At 46.8% G+C, this 19,015-nt stretch overlaps 1 long non-coding RNA gene across 1 annotated transcript; it reads right to left on the bottom strand.

The window, feature by feature from the left end:
• Positions 1 to 420: 420 nt before the first annotated feature.
• On the bottom strand, positions 421 to 1,157 carry LOC121705690. Its single transcript, XR_006030863.1, has 3 exons — positions 1,029 to 1,157; positions 668 to 806; positions 421 to 556 (listed from the first exon to the last, which is right to left on the bottom strand). It is a non-coding gene; the product is annotated as an uncharacterized LOC121705690 (long non-coding RNA).
• Between the last annotated feature and the right edge of the window lie 17,858 nt (positions 1,158 to 19,015).

Below are 19,015 nucleotides of genomic sequence, written 5' to 3' on the forward strand. Positions count from 1 at the left end.
AGTGGATTAAGAAAAGGGGCGAAGTAGGTACTAGGCAGGTCTAGGCTCTGCCAAGGACCTATTAGGTTGACATACAGGCCCAGGCTACATCCTCTGTTTTCAACACGTCTTTGATTATGTCTGACGGGATTTACACCAACACCAAAATGTGCATTTTTACATGGCTTTGGCCTTGGCTTGTGTTTGTACCAGAAAGTGGGCTATTGAGTGGAGTATCTGTTTACAGTGATGGTGCACGCATATGCACACACAGATTTTCTTTTTCACCAGATTAATCAACCAGTCTCTACACCTACTGATATCTATTCAAATGTTTAGATGTAACAATGTAATGAAAAGGATTTATCTGTGAATTTAAGCTCTACAAATATAATGTAATATAATAAACAGGCTACAATAGACTAAAATGATCTTGATAGTACTCCATAGCACATTTGTTAACTATTTAATATTTCAACTGCTTCTCTCAGAAAGAGTGTTGGTATCCCAGTGCAGTTAGTAAAACAAACAGAAAACATAAATAATCTTGTATTTCCACAGGTGCAGGCCTCAAGATCTGGATAGAGAAATAAAAAACAGACAATGATGAATCCACTTCCACTGTGTGTCTTCATGTTGGCACTGAGTAAGCTTTGTCAGATCTGTTTATGAAAAATCTTTGTTTTACTGGCAAGTTGTTTCATGTTGTTATTTGTCGTGTATACAACAGGCTTCTTTTGAGTGTGCAGCCCTGATACCACTCCATGGTTTCATGGTCATGGTCATGTCCATAGCTGGGTGCCCGGTCCCTGTCTTTCCTCAAATTTCTGTTATGAATGAAACATGATGTTCATCTTCCTACAATAAGCATTTATATTTTCTTCAAAGCAACTTACAGCAACATCAATAATCATTACTTTAGAATTAGTTTAACATAAATTCAAATAGCCTACATTAAGCATAATAATAATAATAATAATAATTATGATAGCTTCCTATAATTCTAATAGCATTATCATAATAACAGTAACCATAAATAATAGGCCTACAACTCATGACTCTGTAAAGAGTGTGTCTTCCTGCTTGATCAAATTAGCCTGTGTGATCTCAGAGGAACCACTAGCAGATTTGAATTTGTGGGTCCGTCTGGAGATTGTCCCGTTGATCACCAAAAACCTAGGAACCAATCACAACCGCTTATTTGTCATTGGGGCGAGATTTTAGATTAGATTCAACTTTATGGTCATTGTGCAGAGTATAAGTACAAAGACAATGAAATGCAGTCAGTGTTTATGTGGACAGTCAGAGTACAATTAACAGCGTTCTTCAACACAGCATTTGTTGAGCTTCTGTGAGAAGACCATAAGGCAAAAGCAAAGCAAAAGGGAACAAAATTACTTGCTTTAGCATGCTGAGGTATAATGACTATGTCTATTCTTGGTTTTGAAAGAGTGCTGGAAAAAGAAAGTAGGAAGCTGGTAGGCTTCTTGTATTTGTCCAGCGTGTAGTACAATAGCAACTTACGGTACTAAAGTAAGTCATTGTGGGATGAGTGTGTACATCTCATGATGTGTGTTTTCAGGGGCGTAGCACAAGACCCCCCCCCCCAAAAAAAAAACAAAAAAACAATCTGACCACTGTACACATGCATCTGTAGGTCTGCACAATAGGGTAATAACTGCCTACTGTGGTGTCTCTCTGATAATTTCTTAATTTCTCTGGCCATAGTCCTGGATCCTCAAAAACTGTTCTGATGGCTCTGCTTACTTTCTAGTTCCTCTTCTGTCATTTCTTCACTGTGCTCAGAGCAACCATACCCTGCTCTCCTCACTCCCATCATCCTCTATGGCATCTTCTCTATCATCTTTCTCCACATGAAGGACATTTGATATTTGCCTCTTATGTTTTATTATATAGGCTATAATCGGGGAATAAGACGACCTAATGGCTAAACATGGTTTGCTTTCATTTTGCTCACCTTGAAACTGAGGGCCATGTTTTTCACAATGCTAAGCTCTCCTTCTATGTAAATCTGATATAGCCATCATGTTGACATGATATACCTAGGCTACCTATGACACTTATTAGCTCATTATTGCTAATTATATTGTAGATATCACAGCCTATTCATTTAAAATGAACTTCATCTGGGATGGGCCATTTCTAGGCCTTTCTACCAACATTGCACTGTGCCTACTTCAAAGGGCACTGTTCCTACATATTTTGGCCTACCATCAAATGCGCTGCGCGCAGTCATAATAAGAGAATCATAAGGCTATGTATCTTGAAGTTCCAGTATGTGAGAAACGATATGCCTAAATATCTCCAACCTCAAGTATGCAGCTAATAAGGAAATAGATTTGTTATTTAATTAGACAAAGTGAACTGTGGAATGCAGAACGGGATGCTACAAGGAAGGGAATTCCAACACACTCAACACCTCACCATCTATTGATGTTGTGGTTCATTGAGAAATCTGTGATAGTTTCCACATTAAGGACTAGCATGAGGAAATAGGACTGGTTGCCTGCAATAGTATACCAAATGCAAGTTCATAGAGTGATCAGAATTTGTATAGTCAGAATTAAGAATCATTCAAGAATTGACATTTACATTTAGCTCAGTGGTTCTTAAACTGGGGGTTGGCAAAAATATGGCATGGGTCGTTAAATGATGGTTCTTAAGGTTTTTAGACCAGCGTGTTTAAAAACTAGGATATTCTGTAGCCTTAGATGTAGGCCTAGACATCCAATTCACAATGCTTCCATAATGTTCCTTCAAAAGTAGAGGTTCTGTTTACACAAACTCAAACCTCTGCCTCTTTCAATAATGAGCTTGAAGATACTGTACATAAGCTTACCAGTGACAGAACATCATGCAGGCTTTTTTCGCCACAGGAGCACCAGTTATCTTACATTAGATGAGTGCTAGTTATTCTTTGGAAAATAATAAATCAGATTGTCAAAGGCTGCCACTGGCATTAATGCCTTTGGTGTTGACATAGCCTACAGTATGAGAGAAGAACATTTCCACTGCCGCAACATTTCCCAAAGTAAAAAGACATTTTGGCAGTTGGAGAGAGGGGTCTCGACACTTGGCCAGTGTTTTTTGGGGGCTGGCCAGACAAAAAGTTTAAGAACCACTGATTTAGCTGATGCTTTTATCAAAACCGACTGACAGAGATTTCAATTAACCACATTATAATCAATAGGCCAAAATAATGTTTTTTACCCCACTGCAGAACTGAATAAGAGAATCATAAGGCTATGTATCTTGAAGTTCCAGTATGTGAGAAACTTGATGTACCTAAATATCTCCAGCATCAAGTATGCAGCTAATAAGGAAATAGAATTGTTATTTAGACAAGGTGAACTTCCCCCACTGTGAAATGCAGAAAGGGATGCCACAAGGAAGGGAATTCAAACACACTCAACACCTCACCATCTACTGATGTCGTTGTGGTTCATTGAGATATCTGTTATTTTTTTGTGTTAAAGATCGACAGAGGCAATAGGACAGGTTGCCTTTGTCGGTGTCTTTTACTCTGTGAACTTGCACAGGTAAACTTGATCATCTTTACCTACGACTTCACACCAGAGCTGACGCTTCAGCAATAGCCGTCTCTGAAATACTGTGAGCTTCGTTGAAGACAGCTGTTCTCACATTAGCTGATTGCAATGAGCGTAAACCATTATTGCCTAATTACCAATTATTCGTTATACCACACTTGACACATTTATTACTTATCTTTTAATCATGTGCTGTGAGGCTGCTCAAACTACACAACAAATCGGACAGACCAGATTCAAAAGTTTGTCGGATCCGACTGATTCTGGGCTAAAAAAGCAGTGTCTGCTTGGCATAAGTCAGCACCAATTAGAGGCTCCGTGTCATCACAAAGACAGTACTTTGCAGTATTTTAAAAAATATATTCAAAATACACACCAATAAAGTATTATGATACAAAATGCCACTCTCTTCAACCCAATATAATATTATTGTGTATTTGAAATACATATTTTAAATACATGTATAAGAAATACTGCCCATCCCTGATAATATTACTATGCTACATAGCAATACGGTACATACAATTGGTTTAGAATGTTGGGGGGAGGTGGGGTAGGGGAGTACAGTAGGTTAGCCTGGAAGGCAGACTGTCTCATAAACATGTTTTGCGCATGGGACTCATAGCACTGCCGCTGTCCTATTGCGTGCAGAGTGAATTTGAAAGACAACTGATTATCCCGCCCCTCGGACTTAGCACTGCGAACGGTGAGTGCCCAGACCATATATTTTAATGTGGGTCTGGCTCGTCAGGCTAGTGTGTTGTATGCAAACAGCATTGTTAGTGTACAGTTCATTTTAAAAAAGTGCACTCTCTGCTCTTTCAATGGGTTGTCTCAGTTTTTTTTTAGCACTAACAATCACTGAGATATTCAAGCGGTTAAGCACCATGGATTTCATGTTCTAGTTTGTGCTCACCTTTCTTTGAACACAAGTCTGTTAACAGTGGTTTCCACTCATTTTGTCTTATCAACTTCTCCATTCTTTGCATTCCTTTTTGGTGGCGTGATTTACCTTTCTTGGAGAAAGGCATTTATACAGCAGCACAGTTTGTTTGCACTCCACAGCAGATGCTCATCTGAACGAACATAAACAAAATGCGTGCAGACTAAACCGTTTGGTGCATTAGCAATTAAGACTTTAGATAGTTGTCACTTTTTTGTATACAAAATGTAGTCAGTCAATCAACCAAGTTATTCAGCCAATACCCTCACTTTACATTTCATCTGACATTTATTATGAAATTAAAATATCCAGGTAAAATAAAATATATTCCAGACTTTTCAAGGGCCCTCTCTTCCCTTGGAGCCCTATACTGGTTTTACCCCCAGTCCGATGCTCTTGTGTGTTTTTACCAACAGGTGGGTGTACTACTGCCCACGGTAAGTACACTTCTTCTTATTATCTTCAGAGTCACGTGTTCCTCCATTGGCCTCCAGTGATTGCTGCCCCCACCAAGATGGAGTCACTATTTACGTGCGTTCTGGAGCCCAATGCAGTATCTAGCTTTTTAATACCTATGGGCAGGCCAGCGAACCCTTCTTTTTCTGTGAGTTTTTTTTTTTGGCAGTTTGCAGAGTGAAATACCACCATCTGCTGGACTGAAATGTGCATGGCAAGTGTACCCTGTACCTCGCTCTGGCTGCCGGGGGAATGAAGGACACAGACGATAGGCAATAAAAAGGGGACACAGTTGAACATGGAACAAGGCACTTATCAGACTAATAAGTTAACAAGACTCAGGGGAGGGGCGGAGACAAGAAACCAAGATATGTTCGGGTTTGAACGAGATTAAAATGATGTGTATGTTCATTCCAAATTCACAGCCATATCTACCTTTCCTCCCCACAGATGTTGTTGTTGGTATGCGTCTGAAGGTTACCTCAAGTAAAAGTCTAAATGAAACTGAGATTGAGGAGCAGGTTCTGAAGCCGGTGAGTAAAGTGTTCCTTTACGTTAGGCCTCTAGGTAGGAGGTCATGCTGGCATGATACGCTGCACTTCATAACACAACTCTACAATCTAGAGAATTATTGAGGCTTCTTCTCAATAATTCAGAGTTCAGGGGAATAAAATGTACAGCACTTTTTTTTAAATGGTGGAGGTGACTAGCCTATTCGCCTTATTCACCCGGTGGCCAGAACGAGGCTAAAGGGTACACTTGCCATTACACCTCAGTCCTGCAGGTGGTGGTACGCACTCCGTTTGCAAACTGCCAAAAAAAAGCTCGCACAAAGATGGTTGATTACGAAGATACTTCCTGAGAGGCCATTTCCTGTCCCTGGAAATGTATGCAAATATGGTAGCAGTAGTACACGCCCCGCACGAGGGGGGGCCACACGTATGCAGTGATCGGGCTCCCTTTATAACATTGAGGTCTATGGCAGAATCCAAGAATTTCCCAGAATTTGTCAAAGCCTTATTTTTCTGAGCAATGAATGCACATTTCGGACACGATATCATGATCTCCAAACCCTCCTCCCCATTTCAGGAGAATGTTGTGACAGTATGACAAGGATACAAGGAAGTTTATCGTCACATGCATATAGTTATTGGAAGTAAGAAATGCAGTGAAATTATGTCTGGTGTCAGCCTATTTGTGCATTTATGGGGGGGGGGGGGAGTGCAGTAGAAGAGGGGTTTAGTAGATTAAGTGGCAAGGGCTGCATAAGAAAGGTGGGGGAGGATTGGAATTGGGGGGGGGGGGGGACCAACAAGGAGCACCCAAGAGCAACAGGGGCAAGGAAAAACTCCCTGTGTGCTGTATATGTGGGGAGAGGGCAGTGTGCAATATGTGTGTTGGAGAAGCTTCCTCATGAGACAATTTGCTGTGTATTGGGGGGGGGGGGGGGCAGTGTACTGATTGACACCACTGTGCCACCTCATCAACCTGATCCAAGTAGAGCTGTTCATTGTTGTTACTAATCAGGCCCAAGATCACTGTGTCATCTGCAAACTTGATGATGGAGGTATGACTACTGTTGGCTTTGCAGTCATGTGTGTAGATGTTGTACAGCAGTGGATGAGGTCGGTGGTCAAAACACAGCCTTGGGGAGCACCAGTACTGATGGTTAATGAGTCAGATGTCAGACCCCCCACTCTAACCACTTGTGAACGGTTGGTGAGGAAGTCAAATATCCAGTGACAGTTAGTAGGTTAGTAGGCCTAATGAACAAATGTAACGTGTAAGTGCATTACGTTTGACTTTCGTTAGCTATCGAAACCTACAGCTAACCGGTCACTGTAAAGTTGACGACATATTAATGTTGATTAACAGTGGGTTTCCTTACATAATAAATATCAACGTAGCAAGGTGCTAACGTCAACTATTTCACTAACATTAAAACGTTACCTAACGTTATAATGTTAGTGTAGTTTATTTGTTTCATACATTTCATACATATATAACGCTAACGTTACATAATGTTTGACGACATAAATGACTCAAATACCAAAAACCGGAACATTTACCTTGTCTGTAATTAGAGAGATGTGCCTCTGAATCAGAGTTTCACAAGCGAATATAGTGACCACGGCACAGCAGGCGAAGACGTTCAGCAGATTCACAGCTCCAGTGGTAGTGTGGGTACCTGATCTGCATGGGTTACCAGATCTGCATGATTACGTCACAAAATACATAAAATACATTCTGATTGGTCTATTAGCCGTTGCACTTCCAGAATTTCATTGGTCAGAATGTTGTTTGCTGTTCGATAATTCGCCTGAGTTTATTGTTTTCTGTTGAAGGACCCAACGTACAGAAAGGAACGCAAGTGTCTTTGAAATAATGAACTAGCCGGCAAGCCACTCAAACACCGATAGGCCTACCTACCGTTTTTGTAATATAAACAAATAAAACATTTGTTGCAGTTTTAAATTGCAAATTTCTAGCCTGTCAATCCTTGAAATACAGAACTACCAGCTAGCCACCAAACATCGATGTACTGTCTTACTTATAGGAACGTCACCTATTATCAACCATCCAGTATTTCCAACCTCTTAGTGTAGATGACGTGGAAAATTATCCACTTCCCGAACCTCCAATCCAACTAGCACTCTGATGTCAAAGACCCGTAGGAGAACACCAAGACGAGAGATGCTGAAGACTGTTGATCCTTTATTCACCGTATTGCAGTGAGAATACAATCCGAACAATGTCAGGACTGAACGGTCAGGCAATAGAGTGATGAGTTGCAGCTGCTACCCCGATGAGATCTGATCTGAGTGTGCCTGAGCTCTGTCTTTTATGCTCCTAGGGGCCTGGGAAGCGTTTCTATCACCAGGAACGTCACCAGGCCCCTTTTAGCCAGAACGTTTTGGGATTATTTTCCACTTGAGATATTGGTGGAAAACCCTTCTTGTCTGTATATTTAAAAAAATATGTGTTGCTAGGCAGAATACATGTAGCCAGGTTCTATGTGTAACCTGTTGCCAGGCAGGGTATGTGTTTGTTTGGTTCTATGTGTACTTTCACTTTTGGTTCTGACTCCTTTTTTTGTAAACCCCTCCATTTCTCCTAAACCCTGTCTGGTTTTACTTTCACTGCTATCTCTTCTGACTTTCACTCTTAGCCTCTGACAGTTCAGTCTCATGACTTCCAGTAAAAGTTGCATAACAGTTGCACAACCAACATTCCTATGATAAACGGATCATTTCTGATAAATCACACACACACACACAAGTATTTATGCTTAGTTAAAATCACCACATATTCCCCCTTTGAGGCTAAATTAGCCTCACTATGCAGCGTAAGCAAACATGTGGCTGGGACCCGAGACGGATTTTGTCTGCCTTAGGTTGCCCCTGCTGGCCAATAGGGTTGTACCCGTCTTTGAGCACTGACCGCGCCACACACCTGCCTTACCACTGGGCAGGCCAGGTTCAACGTACGGTAAATCGGGGCGAGGTGAGCACTTCTAGTAGCAAGCTTTTGATTACATCTATCCAGTATTGGATGGCCTTGCAGGTGAGGGCTAGTCCTCTATGAATCCTAAGTTACTGTCAAGATTACCTAAGGCGACTCATTCGCGTCAGATCACAGCCCGTGATTCTACTCCTTTACTCTGTCACCCGGGCGTGCAGGCAGGTGTTTTGTGAATTACCTGTCAGTGTTGTGTATGTGAGTGTACGTCAGTGCATGTGTAGAGATGGGTGACTCGCAGGACCCCACCTCTACTCGTACATGACCGGGGGAGGAAGCTCCTGCTCCTCATCCAGCATTCGATCCACAAACTCTTCTGCCATTATTCGCTCCACACTAGTTTGCACTAGGAGGATTCTCTCACCCTCATCCTCTCCGCCCCATGGCATTATCCCATGCTGGACCACTAATTGTCTAGAAACCACTCTGGAGCAAACCTTTCCACAACATTGAGTAATACAGCAAAACATTCCTACAACCAGAGCTGGTCCCAGCAATATTTTTCCAAGGAATGCTACAATCTAACCCCCCATGACCCAAAAGTGTCTGTCAGCCACCGGGTTAAAGGGGCGAAGATTCCTGAGATGCCTGGAATCCCGTCAAACGTCAGTCCTTTTCCAGAGTTCTCGTGGGCTTCTTTGTTTACAGCCTTCTGTCTATTCATTGCGTTTGAGAAGTCATCCATGTTCTCGCCTTCACCTGGGACGTATGTACAGCAGGAGTCTGTTCCAACGATAGCGCACACTCCACCTTCTTTTGCCAACATCCAGTCCACTGCTATCCTGGTTTCCATTGCCATTTTTGTGGTGGCGTTCAACCTCCTGTCAAACGCATTGAACGTGTCTATGGTGGCATTCATAAACCGCATGGCGTTGTAGTGGATGTAGTTGATCCATTGAACATTCTTGGCGATGCCTGCGGATGGTCCGTAGAAGGGAAGGGCGGCCTCAAATCCGGCGAGCACCTCGTCCCGTGTCTTGAACTGCTTCGGGACGTTGTGGGGTTGTCCAAACCTATCCATGTATACTCCATCGTCCATGTCAGCGCCTCTCCGGCTGCTCCTCAGGTTCTCTTTTATGGGTGTCTGCTGGTCGCTCCCTGGGCTGCGTTCTGACCAGGGGACTATGTAGGTTTGCTGAGCCAGGATCACCCTGGCACATTTTCATCTCCAATACTTTGGAAGGGTGTTTCGCAGTCCCCATCTTCTTCCGCATGCCCACCATAAGTCCGCTAAGGGAATGTTCTGTTCATATAGGAAACTCGTGCTCAGCACTGCGGTGTTTAGTCTGACCCCAATCTGTTTCCCGCTCTCGCTGCTTTCCTCCAGGCAGAACAGGAAGTTGTTCAGTTCGTGAACCCACTTTGCTGCACAGCGTCCTTCAAACGTTTCCACATCCTGCGCACTCCCCTTGACTGAGTTTGCAGTGGGATGTACTTCAAAGCATTCAAACTCTACATCCTCTGGTATCGTGTAAAGGTGGTGGGTTTTCTTTGCCACTCTGGCTCCCATGGTAGTCTTTTCTGCATCTCACCTCGTTCTGTTGGGATTCGTGCGTTTTCCCCTTTGGCCTTACTGCTGAGCACACATAACAGCCTCTTTCTGGGTTTTCTGTCCTTGCTGTGTATTTGGCCCATTGCATCCATGAATTGTCCTCCCAGGCGCTCAACGCGCCAGTTGATCTCTTCTTTCTTTTCTTGGCCTGAGTCCCGCCAGTCTGGCCTTCCGTCGGGACCTTGGGAAGCATGATTGTACTATTTACATCTTACACTTGCGTTATTACTTTGGGTCATGGCATTATCCGGTACTGATATGTACTCGTCACTCCCTGATGCTTCTGGCTCTTGTATGTACATATCTCCTCCTGATCCTCCTATGCCGTCCTCTGATTCTCCTATGTACAGAACATTGTTCGTGTCTAGGACACTGTCGCCGAGCAACTCCTCTCCGTCTCCTCGCAGAGTGTCATTGGGGGTGACGGTCTGCACTCCTTCAGTCGCTTTCGTCATCCTTGGCTGGTTCCTGGGCGGTCGTCCCCGAAGTGGGGGCCGCCCGCGGTGTGTCCTGAGTCCGTCGGCCTCTCCACATGTTCCACAGGAAATCGCGAGCCCTGCTGAGGAGGTGTCCTGGGGGGAGGCGTAAGGAGATTCGGGAGTGGCCTGAGGGAGTTGATAAAGTCTCGGACTTAGGTAAGCTCGTCTGCGGCGGATGGCTGTATTCCATCTTGGTTGTCAGCAGGGGTGTCGACTGGGTAGGGGTAATCCCAGTTGCCAAGGAGATCTCCGACGTTGATGGTGTCGTATCCTTGAAGGTGTGGTGGTGGCAGCGGTGATGGCAGTGCTTCTTCTTCCGGCCTCGGTGTTTCCTCGGTGTCACCCCCTGTGAGGTCGGGTGTGGCTGGGGCAGGCCTGGATACCTGGGATTCGGGAGTGGCCTCAACCTCGGGTGGACGTCGCCTTCCCCTCCTCGAGCCTGGCTCGGCCCCAGCAACACCACCACCTGTAGGCACAGATAGGGGAGGGAGAACAGCAGGCACCCCAGGTACATTGCGCCCTCCTTCCTCCGCCTCGTACTCCTACACGTACTTGGTTCTGCCCTGGGTTCCCCACCACCATCATCCTCCCCGGGGGAGTCTGGTGGGGGTCCTGGTCGGCTCTGGTACCCGTCATCGTCCTCTGGTTCCTCTGGATCTCCTGCTCCTTCTGGTGGCACCGCCCTGTAACAAGAGTTAAGGTGATACCACAAATCTGATCCTTCCACTCTTACCGCACTGGGGGTAGCCTGGGTCACTCTGTAGGGCCCCTCTGCCCTAGGATCAAGACACAACCTCTTAAACACCCTCAGGTACACCCAGTCTCCCACTCGGATCGGTCCTGGCTCGGTCCTCCACTCCCGTGCCCTCTCTCTTCTGCTCCTTGAAAACTGCCCTGTGAACTTGGGAAAGCTATTTAATGTAACTGCTCACTACTTACTCTAGAATTTCTAGAGGGGGCCTCTGATCCCCTCTGAACCGAGGTGTGGGCATTGCCCGCCCCGTCACCATTTCATGCGGGGTCAGATGTGTGGTTCGATTCTTTTCACAACGCATTTTCATCAGCGCTATTGGTAACGCGTCTACCCAATTCAAATTTGGTAGGTTTGGATCGTGCTTTGGACGATCTTTGCAATTTTGTTCTTCAACGTCCCGTTTACTCTTTCGACCATCCCTTGACTCTGAGGGTGGTAAACACAACCAAACCGAGTCTTGATGCACAGCGCCTGTGCAATCTTTTTCCATGTGTTGGCCGTAAACCAAACCGAGTCTTGCTAGGAATCGAATCACTGTTTTTTCGTCCTGCCCTTGGCTTGGACAGGCTTCTACCCATCGTGAGTAGCGAAATATTATCACCAGCACATGTTTGTACGAGTTCAGCGTCCTACCCATGTCGATGTAGTCCATTACCAGGTGTGAACGGTCCCTCTCGGTCCCAGGGGCCGTGGTCCTATGCCTATTGTTATGTTGTTTCTGTAATTGTATGTGGCGCAGGTGCGGCAATTTTTTAGCATGTAATTGATACGATCTTGAAGGTATGTATCTATCTGGTGCAGGTGGTCATCATCGCTCCACTGGGAGCACCACATGCACGCATTGTATAGGTAGGGGCATTTTGTCAGGCATGGCATGCTGTGCACTGCCCTGTTAAGCAGTATTTGGTGTGGCTTGTTATCCTGTGGGGATTTGGGGGCCTTGTTTATCTTCCTAGCCCAGTGAGCCTCTAATGCTGCTTCCTTCGCTGCCTCTGTTTCCACTGGGCTCCATGCACGTGGCAGACATTGTGGGCATAGGCGCTATCTGTGTGCATGGTTGCATCCTGTCCCTCTGCTAAAGAGCATGCTGCTGTCAGTGCCTTTAGTTCAGCCAGTTGCGCTGAACATGGTTGTGTGCATGGTTCACTCATTATTGTCACAAAAGTTTCTGGACCCATCATTTGCACTACACTGAACCCTGCATGTGTCTTGTTATCATAGTTGTGGCTAGACCCGTCCACAAAGTAGGTGACTCCTTGTCCTAATGGCTCACTCTGCAGGTCCTCTCTCAGCTTGGAGAAGGCGATTGAGTCCGCCACACAGTCGTGTGGTTCGCCCTCATAATCAAGTGGGATTAGATCTGCCGGGTTTCCCGCTGTCACGCTTTTATGGTAACATCAGGACAGAGTGACAAGTTGTAGTACCTCAACTGCCTCTGAGGCGTCACGCAGAACTTCCCTTGTTCCACCAGCTGCGCTATTGTGTGACTGGTGTGTATTACCACTGGCCATCCCATGGTGATGTTAGAGGCTTTGACGTACGCAGAGTACACCGTCTCAAGTCCTGAAAGCATGGAGGGTATTGGGCTACCGTGTCCAGTTTCGAGCTGTAGTAGGCAATTGCCTGTTTGCCTCGTCCATGACACTGTGTCTGTGCCACAATCGCAGTCATGTACGCATCTTTTCCTGGTTCTTTCCTGACTGACACGTACAGGTAGAATGGTCTTCCATAGTCAGGTAATGCAAGTGCAGGTGCTCGCTGCAATTCTCCTTTGATGCCTTCAAACGCCTCATCTCCATCCAGAGTCCATGTGAGGCGGTTCTTCAGATGGCTGGTTCCAGCTTGCACAATCATTGCTGCTGAAATCTATGAGTCCGATGAACGACATCATGTGCAAACTGGAGCTTTTTCCTTGATGCTTTGTACCCCCCTTCGGCCAGAACAGTCAGCATGTGGACTGTGTCCTTCTCACATGTTTCCTTGTCTGGTGAGCATACCAAGACATCGTAAACATACTGCAGAATCATAGCCTGACGAGCCAGACCCACATTAAAATGTAGGGTCTGGGCACTCACCGTTCGCAGTGCTCAGTCCGAGGGGCGGGATAATCAGTTGTCTTTCAAATTCCCTCTGCACGCAATAGGACATCGGCAGCGCTATGAGTCCCATGCGTTTCCCACCAGCGGAGCTAGTTGGCTAGTTCAAACGTTTGCCAACTTAATAAAAGCTTAACTCGTGTCACACTGTTCGCCAACAGCAACATCCATCTTATTTGTTTTCAAGTAGCAGGGAATTCAAGCCAAACCGTTGCAACTCTGCCATCAATCATTATGTTAAGCCCACCTAACGACTCTATACACGATTTCATTGGCCTGATTGAGTTTCGATTTCTGGAGCTCACAAGCCAACGGAGTTGCTAGACTAGCCCTGGCAGCAAATGTAATTAGATTTCTAGGCTAGCAGAATCGTGCTCTGGCACACAATTTGTTTTAGGTCCTCCTTTTGCACCTGGTTGAAAATGTGCGGTCAGTGCTTGAACCCTTGGGGGAGTCTTGTATACTGGAATGTCTTGCCTTGATATTTGAATGCAAAGAACTCCCTACTTGCGGGAGCCATTCGTATTGTGAAGAATGCTTGGTCATCAGTACATTGGCATGTGGGACGTCCGCTGGATAGTCCTCAATGCGCTCATTCACGGGTCTGAGGTCCTGGACCATTCTCCATGGTACTCCATCTGCCTTTAGCACAGGGAATATGGGTGTGTTGCACCTTGCACCTGGGACTTCCTCCAAGACTCCTGCTCCCAGGAGATCTTCCATTGTCCCTCTTATCCCTTGGTACTGTGGCTGGAAAGGCAGCGTCGCTCCTGGTTTTAGTCTGAATTCCACGGGGCTCGCTGACTTGACCAGTCCTATGTCTCCATCTCCCCGTGACCATACCACAGATGGCACTTGTCCTAATACCTCTGTATGTTCCCTGTTTGTCTCTGCCGCCTCCTGCAGCATCATCATCTTCCAGAGGGACGATCCCGGCCTCCCTGTTCTCTCGCCCGTCTCGCTGTTCAGGCAGTGCTTCTTGTATCTCTCCCAGTCTGGATCAGATTCGGTGAGAGGCACATGGTTCCTCCTATCCCAACATCGATACCCTATTCCTCTTAGCAGACCATACATGCAGTATGGGTTGCCATAGGGGCATCCCTTGACGTAGGGTACGTTAGGGACCTCCTTTGGGGCCACTTGTCCGCCCTGATGTCCCTCTGAGGCAGGTATTGCTGGTTGTGTAGCCATTCTCTTGGGGCAACATGACAGGTGTTGCATGTACATGCTCCATTCCCTGTCCTCTTTGCTGAATGGCACATGTCTTGTTTTATCCCAGCAGTGGCGCCCCACTCCTGGGAATAGACGGTACAGACAGAATTGATTTCCATAGGGACACTCTTTGGCGTAGGGTATGTCCTCTTTCTCCTGTGGCTCTGTATCCATTATCTCAATTACCTGTGGGACTCCCCACATGGTGACTGGGTTGTCCAACTTTATCCTGAACATGGGTTCTCCTTCACAACTTATGGCCATTTGGAGTCGGTCATTTCCGGTGTTCTTCCACTTGATGCACTTGGCCTCGAGCATCACTAGGCCCATTTCTCTTGCTCTGTGGCCCCTGGCCACTCTCAGGGTGATGTGTGGCATTGTTCCAGGCATGTCGAAGATCACACCCAGATCCCATCCTTCCACAAATTTCACCTGAGCAGCCACTCCTTCTTTGGCCACTACTAATGTACGTATGTCAAGTGGGATGCGTCCCCACTTTCCCATCTCCTTGTTCCATTTCTCTTCTTTCCTTGTTTGGCGTTTGGTCAAATTTTATTGTACAGTGAAAAGGGCATCTTGGCGCGCTCAAACGAGCATGAAGGCTGCTTATCTGAAAGGCATGCTCGTTGTAGATCACTCGCTCTATGTCTGGTTCCAATCGTCCAATCCAGTAGGCTTGGTGAGTTTCATTTTGTGATGGGCCATTTGGGTTGCTAGTCCTGTTATCTGCACTCATGCACTGCATTCAATTTGGAGTCTTACGTTGCATAGTGCGTCCCGTCCCAGTAGGTTGACGGGCGTATGCTCTGCTACTAAGACCGGTATCCTGATTTCCTTGTCTTCTATTTGGATTGACACTGGGGCTGTCATTGGAATTAGCTGCATTTTTCCTGAAAAACCCACTGTCTTTATAATTTTTCCTGAAGACCTGGGGAGGTGTTGGGCATCTTTTGGGTGAAGACAAGTATATGTTGCCCCTGTGTCCACTAAACATTTAACTTCCATGCCCTCTATTAGAACCTGCAGCATCGGTTCTGCGTCAGCTCCCCTTGTCAGGGCGGGGAACTGACCCTCCCCTGGGTTTCCTGGGCCTCGTCAATTCCAGGCTTCCCTATAAGGGGAAACCGGGCCAGAGGGTGCCTGTGTTTGCGGTGGGGCTCCCCCTTGTTGAGGAGCAAGGTTCCCCCCTTGCATTTGCCCCTGATATACCTGTCCTTCTTGGTTGTTCTGGCCTCTGGCTTTTGTTGGGCAGTCCCTGGAGATATGTCCTGTTCCTCCACACATCCAACATTGAATGCCGTTCCCCTGGTTCTGCTGGCCTTGGTACTGCCCTCTTCCATAGCCTCCTCTTCCTTGTCCTCCTCTTCCTTGACGGAATCCTCCATGACCTCTTGGCTGATACCACTGTTGTCTCTGTTGCTGCTGTTGGGGAGGTCCATATGGCGCTTGTTGCCATGTCTGCACCATAGGTTGCACAGGTTGTGGCTGCATCATCACAGGCTGTTGTGTCATGGGCTGTTGCACCACTGGTTGTTGCGGCTGTGGGGCAGGGGCTGTAGCGGGCATTACTGGAGCTTGGGTGGCTGCCTTCTTTGCCCCCTTTGCCTCCTGGAGCTGCACATGGGTTAGTTTCCATGTAGCCTCCTTCTCCTGTTGCTCCTCCTTGTCTTTCCCTTGCCTGTACAGAGTTACATGGTGTACCACTGCCAACCTGAATTCCTCTTTGGGCATAACTGCCAGGCGCCAGTCGTTTTCCAACTGTGTCCTTACTTCTCTTGGCAGTGCGTCCATGACCGCTCTCCTGAACTGCATGGTGAGGGGACCTGAGTCTTCTGGCCTTTGTTCCATCCTTATCGTCCATTCCTGTGCTGCCTTTTCCACGAAGGCTGCGGGATTATCACTGTCTTTGAGTTTTTCTATCCAGACGGCCGAGGGGCTGTACTGGTTGGGATATGCTGTCCTCAGGGCCTTCCACACAGTGTTCCGGACATGGCGATGCCCCAGGCATCTTTGCTGGTGTTCCTCATCGAGTACACCAGGTTTTCTTTTTCCAACACAGCTTCTGTGTCAGCCTTTCCCAGTATCAGGCTGAGTAAGCATTTTATATCTCCCACGGCCAGGTCTCGGCCCTGAGTTTCTGACTCTAGCTGATTTATCCACCGACCTGCACCCTCGTGCAGGACAGGAAGTCATGAAAGGAGACTGCTCACGTCCGAGTGGGCCCAAGGCTGATAGTGGGCCACTCTGTTTTTTGTTATTAACGGTGCCATCACAACCGTCTCTTCCTCATCCGATTCTTCTGGGATGGCTTCCTTCCTTTCTTTCTGTGCTCTCTCTCTTTCCTTTCTTCCCTCGTTTTCCAGTTTTTCCAGCTCCTTCTTGTTCTCTTTTAGGCCCTTTTTAACTCCTCCTTCAATCTCGTTTAGTCCCTTTCGCACTCCTTTCCTGATTTTGTCCAGGCCCTTTTCAACTCCTTTCTTTACTCTGCTGATTCCGAACAGTCCTGTGGCGAGCACGCTGGGTGGGATCATCATTGGGAGCATTCTGGCCCGTTCTCCACACACCTGATTCCGCTGCAGGTGGGTGTTCACACCCCTCTTCCCGTTGTATGTTTTTTTTTAGTAAGGACATACTGAGGGGTCCATATCTTCTGAGGCCTGTTGTCTCCCCTGGGCCCTCTCTTCACAGAGCTGTAGTACCTCTTCCAGTAGTTGTCCTGTTTCTGGCTGTTCGGCACCTTCACCCTCGGGAGTGCTCACCTGCTCGTCCTCCTCATCCGAACTGGCCTGGCTGCACTCGCCATCTGTGACTATCTCCTCCTCTTGTGCCGTCCCTGCACTGGGGTTCACCTTAAAGGACAATAGGCACGATCTTTCATCCTTTCCCTTTTGGCCCAGTTTGCCGAGGGTTCCCTGCAGGAGTCTTCTGAGATCTTCTTCCAACATTCCCTTGGTCTTACCTGCTTCTCGCTGGATCCTTCCTTTGAAGGACCTTTCACTGCTTTCTTCCCTTGTCCTCTTTTCCCACTGTTTTTTCAGCCTCTCTTCCCTTTTTTTGTTTTCCTCGAGTTGTCTTCTCAGTCCTTCTTGGGCCACCCTGATCTCATTGTATGCCAGAATCTCCATTATCTCGTCCTGCATCCTCCTGACGAATCTTCTGCACTCTTCTCTGCACTCGGTGTGTTCGGGGGTGCTGTTCTTGCCTTTTCCCCCTTTTATCCATACTCCCATTTCCTCCAGCCTCTTCAATGTTTCTTCTGCCAGGGCTTTTTGTTCTGGCTTAAATTCTTTGGCGGTTTTTAGTCTTTGTATGTTCTGTTCCACCTCAGCCCTCTTTTCATCATTCCATCTCTCGACCCTTTGTTCAGCTTCTCTCTGTTTTTGGTATGCTTCCATGGCCTCTCTGGTTGTTTCCTCTATTTCTCTCCTGCAGCCTTGAATATACTCCACAAACCTTTCTCTGAAGTCCCTGTGGTTCTCTGTCATGGACTCTCTGTCTGCTTGTGGTACTGCCCACGCCAGGACTCCTAGAGCCTCCTCTGCCCGTTCCTCCTTTTCCTGTCTCTCTGTTGTTTCTCTCCACCTTTTCATGACTTTTTTTATTTCGCACCACACATCTCTGCATCCCTCTCTTTGTGCCCTTTCCTCCTTTTCAGGCAGGGTCCTGCTCTTCCTCCTGATCTGAGGAGTATTGGGGCTCACCCCCTTCTCTTCCCAAGCTGCTTGCTCTCCTTTCACCATCAGTGGGGCCTGCACTGCCAGGTGTACCGTCGGGGCCTGCGATCCATATAGTGGTGCCTGTATTGCCAAGGCCCGTGGGTCCCTCTCTTCCAAGCGTCAGATTATTTCCCGTACGTTGTCTTCCCCTCGTGGCACTTCCGGGTATAGTTTATCCTTCTCCCTGTATGGGGATGGACGCGGCTCCTCCATGGGTGGAGCTCCTGGCGCTGGTGTTTGGGTCAGGGTGTCCAGTTCCCTTCCTGTGGGCTGTAACTGGGGGCACTTTTCTGTAATGGGCCTTGTGGGTGGCGTCTCATCCTGGTAAGCCCTCTGCTTCCTCTTCCTCTCTCTTCCCTCTGCTTCCTGCTATCTTGGCGATGGCCTCCAGGGTGTTCAACTCCCTTTTCCTCTTCTCTTGTCTTCGTGTACTCTTGTCATAGCCTTTATAATTCATGATTTTCTCCTTCATCTGAGCAATTATTGTTGGATTAAAGGATCCCTCTCTCGGCCACGCCGTGTGGTCTCCTTTGTATCTCAAGAACCATTTATGGTTGATGCCTTTTATGTCCTTTTCAGCGATGGCGTTCTCCTTTACCACCTCCACCAGGGGTGTCATTACCCTGGTTGATGCCATTCTCCCTTCTCTTTCAGTAGTCGCTGAATGTGGGTGAGTTGTCTCCTCTCTCAGGAATATCACGATCTTCTTCCCAGAACCCGTACCAGTTATTTTCCAGGTC

Source organism: Alosa sapidissima, chromosome 3 (assembly GCF_018492685.1).
Source record: "Alosa sapidissima isolate fAloSap1 chromosome 3, fAloSap1.pri, whole genome shotgun sequence".
Classification (NCBI taxonomy): domain Eukaryota; kingdom Metazoa; phylum Chordata; class Actinopteri; order Clupeiformes; family Clupeidae; genus Alosa; species Alosa sapidissima.